General features: G+C 38.9%; 1 protein-coding gene across 6 annotated transcripts in view; it reads right to left on the bottom strand.

Moving 5' to 3' along the window:
- LRRC8B (leucine rich repeat containing 8 VRAC subunit B) overlaps positions 1-13,725 on the bottom strand; it is a 73,295-nt gene that overhangs the window by 50,032 nt on the left and 9,538 nt on the right. The window contains exon 2 of one of the 6 annotated variants that reach the window (XM_082477200.1): positions 13,523-13,698. The exons of the other annotated variants lie outside the window; for them this stretch is intronic. The gene's annotated coding sequence lies outside the window, so the exon portion shown is untranslated. The remainder of the gene's footprint in view (positions 1-13,522; positions 13,699-13,725) is intronic. 6 annotated transcript variants of the gene reach the window in all.

Below are 13,725 nucleotides of genomic sequence, written 5' to 3' on the forward strand. Positions count from 1 at the left end.
AATAAAGTTGGGTGAAAGGCTTGATCATAAAGTGTGAGTTAATATTCCAACATTCATTGGAAGATCAATGAGCAATCTGGTGAATTTGCTCTTTCACTATGAATCAAGGATAATTTACTAACATAATTAAGGTTTTATACCTTTATTAGGGATTTGGTGTAGCTCAGTTTTGACCAAGTACTGCTCTTGGGAGTGAACCCTGTGGAAAAGTTGAAGAAGGTGAGGTAAAAAGGCCATTTAGGTTCAGATCATAAAGAGACTTGGGTACCATGCTACGGAATCCATAAAGGTTTTTATACAAGGAAGTGAAATGATCTGGTCAGTGTCAAATTTCAAATTTAGAAATTTAGTATTTGCTGCTTTGGTAGCAGCATGGAGGGTTCATTAGAAGGGGGAATGTACGATATAGGTTAAGAGACCAGATCAATAGTCCAAGGGATAAAAATAAGAAAGAAAGCTTGAACTAAGATGTGACTAAGCGTGAGGAGAAGGGGGGGATAAAAGCAAATACTTTTAAGCACTTTTAAGTACCAATCATTCTTTAGTACTTTCAAGCAGGTACTCTGCTAAATAGTTTATGGGCGTGGATTCTAGAGTTACTCAGGTATTGATCAGGACTGGTGGTAGACTAGATATTAAGGAAAGCCAAGACTCAAGGACAAGAGACCACCCTGGCTTTGGCCACAGGGTCAATGGTGAAAACTGGTCAGTGGAGAAGGCTGATGAATGTGGTTTTTAAAACACTGAGTTTGCAGTACCTGTGGGTCATTTAGGTGGTAAGGTCTAGTAGGCAGATGGAAATAAACTGGAGCCCTGGGGAGAGGAGAACATATGTGTTTGTTAGACTGTTTGTTTTTGCTGCTGACCTTGGCCAATGTTGGATTTAAAGGCTTGCACTTGGTAATTTGGAATAGAGAAGTAAATGTAGACTGAGTCCATCTCCTGCATAAAGGAGTTCACTTAATACTTGCCTTTGTGAATATTTCTATTTAAAGATGAGACAATTTAATTTTTTTATGAAGGCAATCAAGTTGACTGAAACATAATGTCTATATGTTATCACACACACACACACACACACACACACACACACACACACACACACACACACATACACATCTCTTTGTGTGGCTTCTACTTGTCTGCCCAACTGGAGGTAAACAGGACGGGAAGATTTTAAATAACTTCCAGGCTCCCTGTTGTAGGTGCTCACTACCATCCTGATCATGAATGGCCAACTCTCTAACAAAATGTGTAAGGGCGTATTTTTCATTGTGCTTCAGTGTAAAAAAGCTGCTCTCCCACGCTACTTAAACTTCATTTTGTGCTTTAAACCTACTGGTTGGTTGTAGAAACAGTGAATGTATTTAGCTCATCAACAGAGTTAACAGAAACAGGAAGGAATTTCAGATGTGGTATGTTTTGTATTTTTATAAATATTAATCTTTCCTTTGCTAGCTTTGATAGAACTGGGAAATGTATCCTTGGGGAATCCAATTCTGAAGAATACTTCCTGTTTTGTTCTTCTCTATGTAATTTATCTCTGTTTAATGTACTATATAATTATTTTGTCTATTTTCTGTGTCTACCCATGAGGCAGTAAGCTCTAAGAGCACAGACCTTTTATCTGTAAGGTTCAATGATGTATCCCCAGCTTTTAACTCAGATAGTAGGAGCTCAATAAATAATTGCTGAGTGAATAAATCACAGTCCTGTGATTACTGTACTTCAAGAACTTGACATGTGTTTTTCCTTAGCAATCATGACTCAATCTCCATGTTCCAACTTCATCTTGAACCATGCTTTCTATTTACATACTCCAAAGAAATTCTTTTAGGACCTATATCATGGTGGGATCCTGCAGGGCATTGAAGGTTATTGGTACACAGAAATGAACATGGGGAAAACTGTAGCCAAGTGTCAAAACCTCCCCGGTTCTCCAGGTGATTCCTCTGCGTGGTTCTGTCTTATAATGAAGAGTTATGATTCTTCAACCCTCCTACTCTGATTTCTGGTTTCCGGATCTCAATTCCTGTTTTCAGCATGTGCTTCAAGCTAGACTTCCTTTTGGTATTCTGACCCCAGGTTACCTGAGTTTGACATCTGTTATTTTCATTGCTTGACATTTTGATTTTGTGTGTGTGTCGGGGGGGCGGGGGTTAAACCTAGAGAATGGTCTAAGCCTGTATTTCTTACACAGCCTAGAAACTCACATAACTTAAAATTATAAGATATTATAGACTACTTTCCCCTCAAGGTTCTTATTGCCCTTCCTTGTCCCCCTTATAAACCTAATAATTTCCGCACCACTCTGTCTGATGGGCTAATCACCGTGACCACTTGCATTCCTTAGTCTACATAAATTTTTTTTCTGGTCAACTACATTTGGTAAGTAGGAATTATTATACAATCAAAGACACGAAGAAAACTACTACCATTCTCCAGATGTATATTACGAATGAAATTTAAAAGGACCTCAAACTTAGAAAAAAAGAGATGTATTCTAAGCTACAAATTTATGCTACAAATTATCCATTTGATGTCTAGATATATACTAGAAAAAATACCGTGCTTCTGCACTCTTTGTGAGATGTAGTCAGTACTCAACCTAGGCTATGTGTTTTAAGTCATTGGATTGGGTCTAATTTAATTCATAGGCCAACAATTCCAAACACATCAATTTTACCAGCAAGGCAATGTTTAGAAAGGCTCTCTTCATCAGCAGAGAAGACAATTCACTTGACAGCACTCCTTTCTTGAGAAATGACTCAAATCAGTTAGACTGAAAATAAATCTAGAGGGCACACAGCTGTCATACAGCCCAAAGTAGTCCTCTGAGCAATAACTTGATTCATTTTTCCCTATCTGTACAACTGGTTCTGCAAACAGGATTGCAATTCAACAATGCATTTTTGCCCCACTGTGAAGAGAGAGCTTTTCAGTGCCCTAGGGAAGGCTGTGTTGGATTCCTTTATACTTACAGGTATGGTAAACTGCACATAGTGATTCCTTGATTTTATTTAATGAGAAACAGACATTTAAGCTCAATGATCTATGTCAACCAGTTACAAATAAGGTCTCTAAAATTAGAGAATAATATTTTATCAATGTTAGCATCAAAGTTTGAGGGACAGACAGGTACCAGACTGTCTCCTGGGTATAGGCAACTTATTTATTTATATTGTAACATTCCTTAATTATTAACTTTTTATTATGGAAAATTTAAAACATACACAAAAGTAGAGAGAGTAGTAGTATAATGAAGCCCACGTGCCCATCACTCTGATACAACAATCATGATACCCACTTCAACTGGATTATTTGAAACAAATTCTAGATATTATATTTTATCTGGCTTATTTCAGTATGCATCTCCAAAAGGTAAAGAGTTTAAAAAATATAACCACAATATCATAATCATACCCAATAGCGTGCTGGTAGGTATTTTACAACCAGTTCTCTGGCCAGGGGGGCGGGGAGGGAGGAGGGGGAAGGCCCTGATTTGTAGTCTTTGCCAATTTCCGTGGGTTTGATAAGAAATGTGCAGCACACATTCAGCACCTCGACTATGCGGAGACATTAGATATAAATAACCTTAAGAGCACAGATAACAGCAAATTATAGAAAAATTAATAGGAAGTGATAAATTTGGGGTGTTACTTTTATTTTAATACTTCAAGTTTGTATAATTTTTTAATGGTTGTGTTTAACAACTGGCTTGCAAAATTCCTGAAAACGTAACAATCGTCTCTCATCAACTCTAGCATACCACTGAATCACATCCAAATAATTAATAATTCCTTAATATTACCAACTATCCAAATTTCTCTCCTATTTTTCCTCAGCAATAGAGAAACATTTTAAGCAGGAAGGAAGAGGGAACTTTGCTTCAGAAAGCTACACCAAAGAGTTAGGCTTTCTAAACGGTTGGGTGCTTCTGTGTGTAACTGTCTGCTGTTAAAGGCTGTTTCCAGGAGGTCAAATTAGGTGCCGTCATGCACATGTGCCTCTATATTACTGGGCAATCAGCAGTGTTTTTACTTCGCTTTTACTGCCCATTCTCAGGCACACGAGAGAGAGAGTTTAAAAAGGAGTAGAGAAGGAACTTGGCAGATGGGAAAATAAGTCCTTTCCAGATAAACAACCATAAAATGATGGAGTGTTCTACAAGAAAGATTCCTAAGATGTGACACCTTCTGTCACACCACCATTGAAACTCAGTTTGTAAAAGCCCTCTTTAAATGTGCCTTCCAGAACTGAATACGGCATGTCAGGTGTGGTGGCGTCTAAGAAACCCCCTAAGTGGGTCTGCTGTCATCCTTGACGCGGATGCCAGGCTGAACTGTGACCCCACCTTCAGCTCATAGTCAAGTCAAACTTAAGTCTAGTAAATGAACCAGTGTCTACCAGCGCTCACCCAGACTCCAGAGTGTACATTCATGAACTCCCTCCCACCACCAAATCTGTTTCCAAACTATCTTTCCAACATCATTTCCCACTGTGCCTTTGAACAAACCCTTTATTCCAGATAGGCCAGCCTACCCACTGTCCAAAAACAATACATACCATTTTTATATTTTAAACTTTTTATCATGAAAAATCCCTAATATAAAAGTATAAATAACAGTATAAGGAAGCCCTATGTACCCTTCACTCAGCTTCAACAATTATCAACTCATATCACACCCATGCCCAGGATTATTTTGAAGCAAATCCTGGACATATCATTTCACAATTATTTCGGTACTGCATACATTCTGTCCTGTACGTCTCTGCTCAGATATTTCCCTTCCACCCCCCTCACCTTTCCAAATTCTATCTCATCCTGCCAGGCTCAGCTTGGGTCTCACTTCCTACATTGTTTCCACTGAACTTGTCACTTAGTTATATGTCTCCTTGGGCATCTCTCTTATTGCTGTCCTGTTGTTCTGTACCTCCGAAGCTATATACTCACAATGTCATTAGCCTGGAAAGCAGGAAACTGCTCTCACTACACAGACAGTGCAATGATAATGCTTAGTAGGAAGAGCACTAAAGAATAACAACCTGGTTTTAGAAAGTTTATTAAAATTTGGTACACCAATTTCACACAGCATATTGACTCAATTGCTTATATGGCAAACGTCTCATGGCATAGAACAGGGTGTGCCCACAAAGTATGACAGGCCAGAAAGAACACTAGACATGAAGCTAAAAGAACTAGTTCTTCTCCTAGTCCTTCTGTTTGTGTGTTATTTTTGGGTATATTGAGTGACTTCTCAAAGTTCACCTGTAAAATAGGAATTAACTGTAGCCATTCTCTCTCTCTCTCTCTCTCACTGGACTGTCAGAGTCAAATGCGATTATGTATGTAAAGACGGCCTTGTAATTATAAAGCATGTTGCTGATACACATCATTACCTGTAAATGCAGAAACAGCTGGCCATCTGATTTGATAATAAGAAAAACTATTGCTTTGGATCCTGAATATATGAGAATAAATTTAAGCTCTCAACAGGGAAAATGGGAATGTGAAAGATAGTATAGAGATCAGATGGGATTTAGAACCAACAAAATTAACCCTAGAGGAATTCAAGAGCATACCTAGATTCTAGTTCAAAAACCACTGCCTTATAATTAAAACAGACCAATTAAAGGACCCCTAAAAAGAGACTGCAAAGGAAGCAAGATATACTGTCAGCTATTTAAGAAAAATTCCTGTTACATTACTTAAATGAAAAGGCAAAATTCAGCATCTGATGCCCTCCTTCAAATAAAACTGCAGAATTATCCCCCAAAATGGCTATAATTCTGAATTTATTTTCTCCTAGGACATTTTCAAAGTCTTTCAACTTTTCCTTTTGCTTTGTCAAAGAACAATCATTACTATCACTCTGTAAACATTTATCATATTACACTAAACACTACTTAAATTACAATAGAATTGAGGTCTCTCCTTCCTCCAGCAGAAAAGAGGATAGATGGCTTTATCAAAAAAATGCTGTTCTGCAACTGACACTGCAAGCTGTCACTGGAGTCCTATGAGAGACAGGTTCAGCCTATTTAAACCATCCATTAGAATATTAATGTTATACATTTTCTTGCAAGTAAATGAAAATTAAAAGGGGTGAGGAAAAGGCTTAAATTTTTTAAAACTCTGGATAATCTAGGCCAATGTAGAAAAAAAGGGTTTTTCAACTTTGGACATTAACAGAATTTAGCAATAGTTGGTAAAAACAACAGCTGCTAAGCCTGGTAAACCCCCATGAGATTATTAGGTCAAAAATCACAGAAATACACAGAGAACATTTCAAAACTCCCAGCACACTGACAACAAAGCACCAAAATGAAATCTCATTAGGAAAGGAAATGTTTTTAGAAAGAACTTTTTTTTTAATAAGACTGCTGCACCATGTGTAACATCTCTGAGAACTTCACTCGAGAGGAAAAACACAGAATCAAGAGTGAACTACAGAATAGTTTCCTTCCTCTGTTCCCTTTCCCCTCTCATCATTCTCCAATGCACACACCAGGCAACTCTCTGCATCCTTACAACTCCTTCTCCATTCACACATACACTGATACAGAGATTGAAAAAAAAAATCATTTTTCAAAAATGAGATCATATTGTTAGAATAAACTTTCTCTCGTCTAGATCACTTTAAGATAAGGAAACTACCAGTCACTGATTCAGTCACCTTCATGCAGAACAGGAAAAGAAACAAAGGAGCTCCAAGGCTTCTTACAGATAAAAATGAGAATTTTATGCTATCTAGCTTTATGTGGCTTTTGAGTATTGTTACCCATGCTGATCAATTATCATGAAAGACTTTTCAAAGTTAAAGTCTACATATCTCAAAATATGCATTAAAAATGTGAAGGACCATACTATTTTTTACTTGTTCATTTGCTGAATAATTCAAGGTTGAATTTCAGAGAATGTGAAGATTGAACAAATTTCAGGCTATAACAAAAACTTAGAGGCTTTTCCAATCTGGTCCTGGGACAGCTATAATTTCTTCTAATTTGTAGTGTTCCTGTACAATCAATAACTATATAAAAGCCTAATTTTCCAGCATTAAGTAATTTGACTCTAAAAATAACCAGGAAAAAGTCCATTTAAGCCTAGTTAACTGAAACAACAAATTATAAATCATCAAAAGACAAATCAAGTGGAACCTACCCTAATAGTTCTTCCTAGGTAGATAAGACAAAACAAGCCCAGTGTTTTGTGAGGCCCGTATAAGTAGCTGACGTGAGGCTGAAGCAGTCAAGTTCGCTCAGTATATTGTAACACTCAGTTGCGGAAGCTAATGCTCACTCACCACAAGATAACCACATGTAAATATTCTACTAAGCCCTTTATATCAATTAACTTATTTATGCTCCCAACAACTCCATGAGGTTATCTCCACTTTACAGATGAGGCAACTGAGACAGAGTTATGGGATTTATCTATGCCTGCACAACCAGTAAACTCATAAGACTAGCAAGAATGTGAATAATCTTCAAAGAGATCTTTGAGGGGAATAAAAAGTAGCTCAGCTCAATAAAATGAATAGCGCACTAAACATACATTCATTCATTCATTCAGCCCTTCCTTCAGTCATGAGTGTAGTAGGAGAAGTCAGCAAAACGACTAAGGAGAGTGAACTCTTATCCTGACTAACATCTACCTTATTTGGGAGCTAAGCTACACAGTCTCTCAGAACGTCAGCTTAATCGTAAAAATAGAAATAGTTCTACCTGGCCTTTCTCCCTTCACGTAGATGATAACATCAAATGCAATGGATACTCCTTTCGCCCAGGAGGCATCAGAAAACAATTGCCCATGAAGGGGGAAACTCCTGGCAAATACAAGCCCTGCTCCGCCCATAAAACCTACCCAACGTGCCCACAGTTTTCAAGCCTTCTGGGAAACAAGGAACTGTCCTGTGTGGAGTGATTACCTGCTTTCCACAGACTTCTCCTGTGCAAAAAGAGTCATTATTCTTCCCACAGAACACACACTACTTCTCCCAAGTCTTCTCTCTTTTCTAGTAAGACACTCATGTTTAGAAGCTTTTTTTTTCTAAAATTAATCTTCACAGCATCTTTCTTTTTTTTTTTAAATTAATTAATTTATTTATTTATTATTTTTGGCTGTGTTGGGTCTTCGTTTCTGTGCAAGGGCTTTCTCTAGTTGCGGCAAGCATCGCGGTGCGCGGGCCTCTCACTATCGCGGCCTCTCTTGTTGCGGAGCACAGGCTCCAGACGCGCAGGCTCAGTAATTGCGGCTCACGGGCCTAGTTGCTCCGCGGCATGTGGGATCTTCCCAGACCAGGGCTCGAACCCGTGTCCCCTGCATTGGCAGGCAGATTCTCAACCACTGCGCTACCAGGGAAGCCCTAGAAGCTGTCTTAATCCATTCGGGCTGCTATCACAAACTCCCATTGAATGGGTTGCTTAATCTACAACATTTATTTCTCACAGTTCTAGAGGCTGAGAGGTGCCAAGAAGATTCAGTGTCTGGTGAGAGCTCACTTGCTGGTTCACAGAAGGACCTCTTCTCGTGTCCACACATGGTTGGAAGGGCAAGGGAGCTCTCGGAGTCTGTTTCATAAGGGCACTAATCCTATTCTTGAAGGCTCTACCCCCATGACTTAACTACCTCCCAAAGACACCCCCCCCCAATACCGTCACCTTAAGGGTTAGGTTTTAACATATGAATTTTGCGGGGGACATACTCAGCCTATAGCAAAGCTATGATTTTTAAAGTTGTGCTAATATAAGTACATTCACTGGTAACCTGAAATTTGAGGATTTGGGGGACTCCATAAATAATCAGAAGGAACTTAGTCCCTTCCTTCTACAAAAAACTGAAAAGTTAGAAATTATAGTAAAACTAGTAAAACTTCAGTAAGCATAGTTGGACTTACGTAATTACCATGGGATGCTTGTGATGAAAGAAAATGAGAATATGTACTCCTATGACCTCTTCCTCAAGTTTTTTTCATATGAGCCTCCTCTGCTCCATCCCCACTGCCCTACTGGGTCTCCCAACATGATCTCTCACATCGCCAACACATCCTCCACATGACGGCCAGCATCACTTCCCAAAACAAATCTGATGTTACCTTCTGCTTCAAAACCTTCCTTGTGGCTCCTGGGCTCCTCCTGATGAAGCTGAGTGCTGTTTATGGGGTTAAAAATGTATCTCTAAGGCCACCCCAGGCAGAGGCTGAGCCAGAATCAGCACTGGGAGTTCCAACTCCCACTCTAGTCTCCAGTGCTCTCATTCTTCCATTCATGACACAAAGGGGAATAGCTGACTTTGGCAGGGAGGGCTACACTGGGTATATACTTAAAAAACTCAAAGTGTGAGATTGATTCCAAGCATATTTTCACATCAGTGTAAGAGACATTACGGCAGATAAAACTGGCAAAGTACTATTTCATCAGGCAAAAAGAAAGGAGCCACATGGCCAAAGAAACAAGAATTTAGAGCCAAAAAGAACTTCAGGCCCTCATGCCACAATGCAACAGACACATAGAATGTTCACCTTCTTTAGCTCCAAAAATTTGATTCACATCCCATGACTTTACATACTGAAACATTGTGCTAAAAACTATTTTCCCTCTACATAAAACACAAACATAAAACGTAAGTGATGCAAAAGTGTTTTATAAGTGATTATAAAACATAATATTCAATTTAAAAATAAGTGTCTAGAAATTGGAATTGGTTAATTAGAATATTTTATTTAATCTTTGGGTATTTCATTATGGGTGTCTAAGAACCTGATACTTGAAGATGTAACATATGAAAGAATGAACACACATGTGGGAAGGTTAAAAACTACCTGTGGCCACCTTCTCCCAGATCTTATGGAAAACACTAATTTCCATAACATAGAGAGAATATTTCATTGTAATTCTAAAACAAGCACAAAATAAGTGCACATTGGTTTAACCACTTATTTTTTAAAATTCAATGGATGGGAGCAAATACTGCAAGCTATCAGTAATCAAGACAGATTTTTAGTTAATTTTTTTAAAAAGTCTAATACTGACTAAATACTTTGAAGGGAGGAAAACCTAAGCTGGCAAATCTCCTCTACTGAAAGGTTAAGTTGAACAATACTAACTCAAGCAATAGGATTAACAACTGGTAAACCGTAAAACCAGCCCAAGATTCCTCCCATGTAATACGCTTCAGTAGATTTGTCTTTTGCAGTGGGGCGACTCTGTGGCATGAATTTCTGTACTACATCCCCTCCACAGGCTCCTAATGCTCTTTGCTCACCTTCATGATTATGGGTAAAGAAGGGTCTGGTGAAGTGTAGAACAATGGGAAAAGTAGGGCCTGAATCAGCTCATAACCCCAGTGCCCCCTCCCAGTTGGGTTGGTCCAGTTCTATCACCAATAAAGAACCACCCATGCCTGAAAAAACCTAGATCCCTTTTTAGCATTGTGAACCATGTTGGAGATGCTTATTATATCTGCTTTGTTCTCTATTTCTACAGTGCCCATCACCATAGCAACAAGGCACACAGATGGAAAAGTAGGCTAGAAATACCTAGAAATGGGGGTGGGGATGGGGAATATGGAAGAAAGGGCCTTTCACTGGTTAAGAGAGAAAAGGCTACAATTCTTCTATCAACACAACACTACGGGGCACTTCTAATGGAAAAAGTAGGTTTTCTTTGCAACAACAGAAAGCAGCCTAAAAATTCAATAAATATCAGTGCTTGTAGGAGGTAGAGTGGCTAACTTTTGGAGGCTTTAAAGCCAGGTATATTTTATTAGAAAATCTTGTGTGAACATAAAATAGATAGCTAGTGGGAAGCAACCGCATAGCACAGGGAGATCAGCTCGGTGCTTTGTGACCACCTAGAGGGGTGGGATAGAGAGGGTGGGAGGGAGGGAGACGCAAGAGGGAAGAGATATGGGAACATATGTATATGTATAACTGATTCACTTTGTTATAAAGCAGAAACTAACACACCATTGTAAAGCAATTATACTCCAATAAAGATGTTAAAAAAAAAAAAAAAGAAAATCTTGCCAGAGCAAATCAAAACCTTTACACAGCAACCAATTTTGGAAATTACACATTAGTTCCACAGTGTGGATGATTACTACTTAAAATTTTTGGTTATTTTGTTGTACTAAAAGTTGAGACATCTGTTAAGGAAGCGTGGCTGGGAAGATAAGTTGATACAATGAATATTTTTCTGAAAGTGACAAGTTTATCTTCCAAGTTTTTGTATAAAATGTCCCCAGAGGAAATCACTGGGTGGAGTGGTGAGCGTGACTGTTGTTTCACCCTAGGGAGTCCCTGTCCCCTGTCAAAACTGGGACAAGCCCTTTCCCACCTCCAGCCCCTCTGCTGTCTGTAAGAACATCTTCACACTCCAAGGTCTCCATTTTGGTTTTTGTTTGTTTTTTCCTTTTCTACTGCCAGCCTGAATCCTCCTTGTTCATAATTTTCTAGGGTATTTGGAATGCTTGGGATATTATTTATATTGCTACTGGTCAGGAAGTAGAACAAGGAGCCACACTGGCCACATAAGCTACTTGGGGAGGTTTTCTACGTAAATAAAAATGGTGTAGATATTAAAAAAACAAGAGATGCTTTATGGACCAAATTGAGAAAGTTTAACACTAGCAACTTAGAGAGTTTAGCAGAAAAAGCAATGGACAACTTTATGGGAATCTTAGGTCCTTGACTCAGCCGCTAACTAGCTGTGACACTGGATGATTTTTACTTTGCCTTTTTCAACCTTAATGTCTTATCAGTAAAAAGAAAAACTGAGATGGAACAGGGATATGAACTTGAGGTGTTCTAAGGAGGATTTCAAGGCATGTTAAAATGTTATGCATATGTGTGTAGTATTCTGGGAAAGACCCTCAAGGATGCCTATAATATAAAAAAGGTTAAAGATCGATACTCTGTAAGATCTCTTCCACACAACTCTAGAATACCATGACTTGAATCAACTTACCCAAATAAACTCAAGGCTTTGAGCTCAGACTCAGGTGAGTGTAATACTCAGGCCTTCTCAAAAGTCCTCACCCAAGGGACGCTCTCCCTGACCACGCTGTGTCACCAACCACTACCAGCCGCCAACCACTCTCTAGCCCTGTACCCTGCTTCATTGTTCATCAGAGCACTCAGTACATATTATATGTTGGATTTGCTTATCGTCTATCTTCCCTCCTCTAGGATGTACGCTCCATGCTGTTTTCTTCATTGTTGGATTTATTCTCAGTGCCTGGCAAATATTAAGTGCTCAAAAAATATTGAATAAATTTTTTCTTAATCCATAAAATGAATCATGGCAGACCCAAAATTCAAATACATTTTTTTTCTTTTTAAAAAATCTGGGGGCCTGCTAAGAGCAATGTACTCTACTAAGCATTTTGTGAGCATATCTGTCTTCCTTAATCTTCATATGATCACATTAAGGCAAGCTTTTCAATTTTTAGAGCCTTCTATAAAATAACACATCTGGGAAAAGGAGGCAGGCAATATACTGTAGAAAAAGTTGTTTCATCAGGTACCAGATCTATAGCTAACTTGTAGAGTCTGCTGAAACAAGCCACAATCCCCTTATAAATGCAGTATCCACATTTGTATCCTGGGAATAACACTTGCCCCATCTCCCACAGGTCATCAGGAGAATAAATGTGCATATAAATGCTTCAGTATGTGAGAAGTGATGTACAAATGTATAATAGAGTAAGTAATGTGGTGGGAGTCCCTGTAAAGTGTTTCAGGAGAGATTTGGTACAAGCTGCTGGGAGAAGGCAAGAGCACAGGGGACATCTGTACAGTGCCCTTACATACAGGGTGTCAAGAGCATCCAGGATCCAGGAGGACCCAATAAAGACTTACTGATCAATGGGAATGACAGCCAGGCTCAACTCCTCTCCCTTCAGAATGCATTACTCTGTAAAGAAAAAAATGTCCCAAACCTAGCCTGGGACCAAACCTTTTTGCATGTAATTCACAACCTCCTCTTGGAAAGAAATTAGCATTCCTGATAAAACACTGCAGAAAACTTTTTTTCAATGGGATTAAGACTTGTCCTTAGATATCAGTCACCCACTGACCTAGGTGACTGTCAGTCAAGCACCTGGTGATCCTTACCAATATTCTATTTGTATATAGTCTAACAATGTGTACAAAAAATTATGTATTATTTCTAAATATTCTAGGAGAGTTTGAGTGTACATTCCTAAAATGGATAATGGTGATTCTATCACTTTGGTATCAAATTAGCTTCCATCAAGTCTTTTTAAAAGAACCATGTTCTTTCCCTTTTGAATGTTCTTGTCCACAAAGAAGAAATCTTTAAATTGGCCTATTGGGGCCTTTTTCCTTAGAGTTGATAGCGAATTTGACTGAAAAGTTTTCTTTAGCACCCAAACCAGTTGATCTTCAAAGTGGGGTAAGGGGTTTGGGGGCTTTTTGTTTTTGGAAGGAGGAGTACTCTGGTAGAATCTACTTCCAGATCACCAATTAACCCTCGTCTAAAAGTATGTGCTTCAGAACACCTGATGTCCAGCTGGTTCCTTCTGGCCATCTCCCTTTCTTCCCTTTTCACAGTCATCCTCTCCCCACGTTCCACAAGAAAGGTAAAAACATCTCATTTCTCAGGAGTCTGCTTATGGTGCATTGTCTTGGGGAGTAAAAATCTCCAGGGCTCCAAGCTGAGGGTCATTTGAAATACCTGTAGGGTTATAGATGTTAAGAAAGT

The sequence above is a fragment of the Balaenoptera physalus genome (genome assembly GCF_965194825.1).
Source record: "Balaenoptera physalus genome assembly, chromosome: 1".
NCBI classification, from domain to species: Eukaryota; Metazoa; Chordata; class Mammalia; order Artiodactyla; family Balaenopteridae; genus Balaenoptera; species Balaenoptera physalus.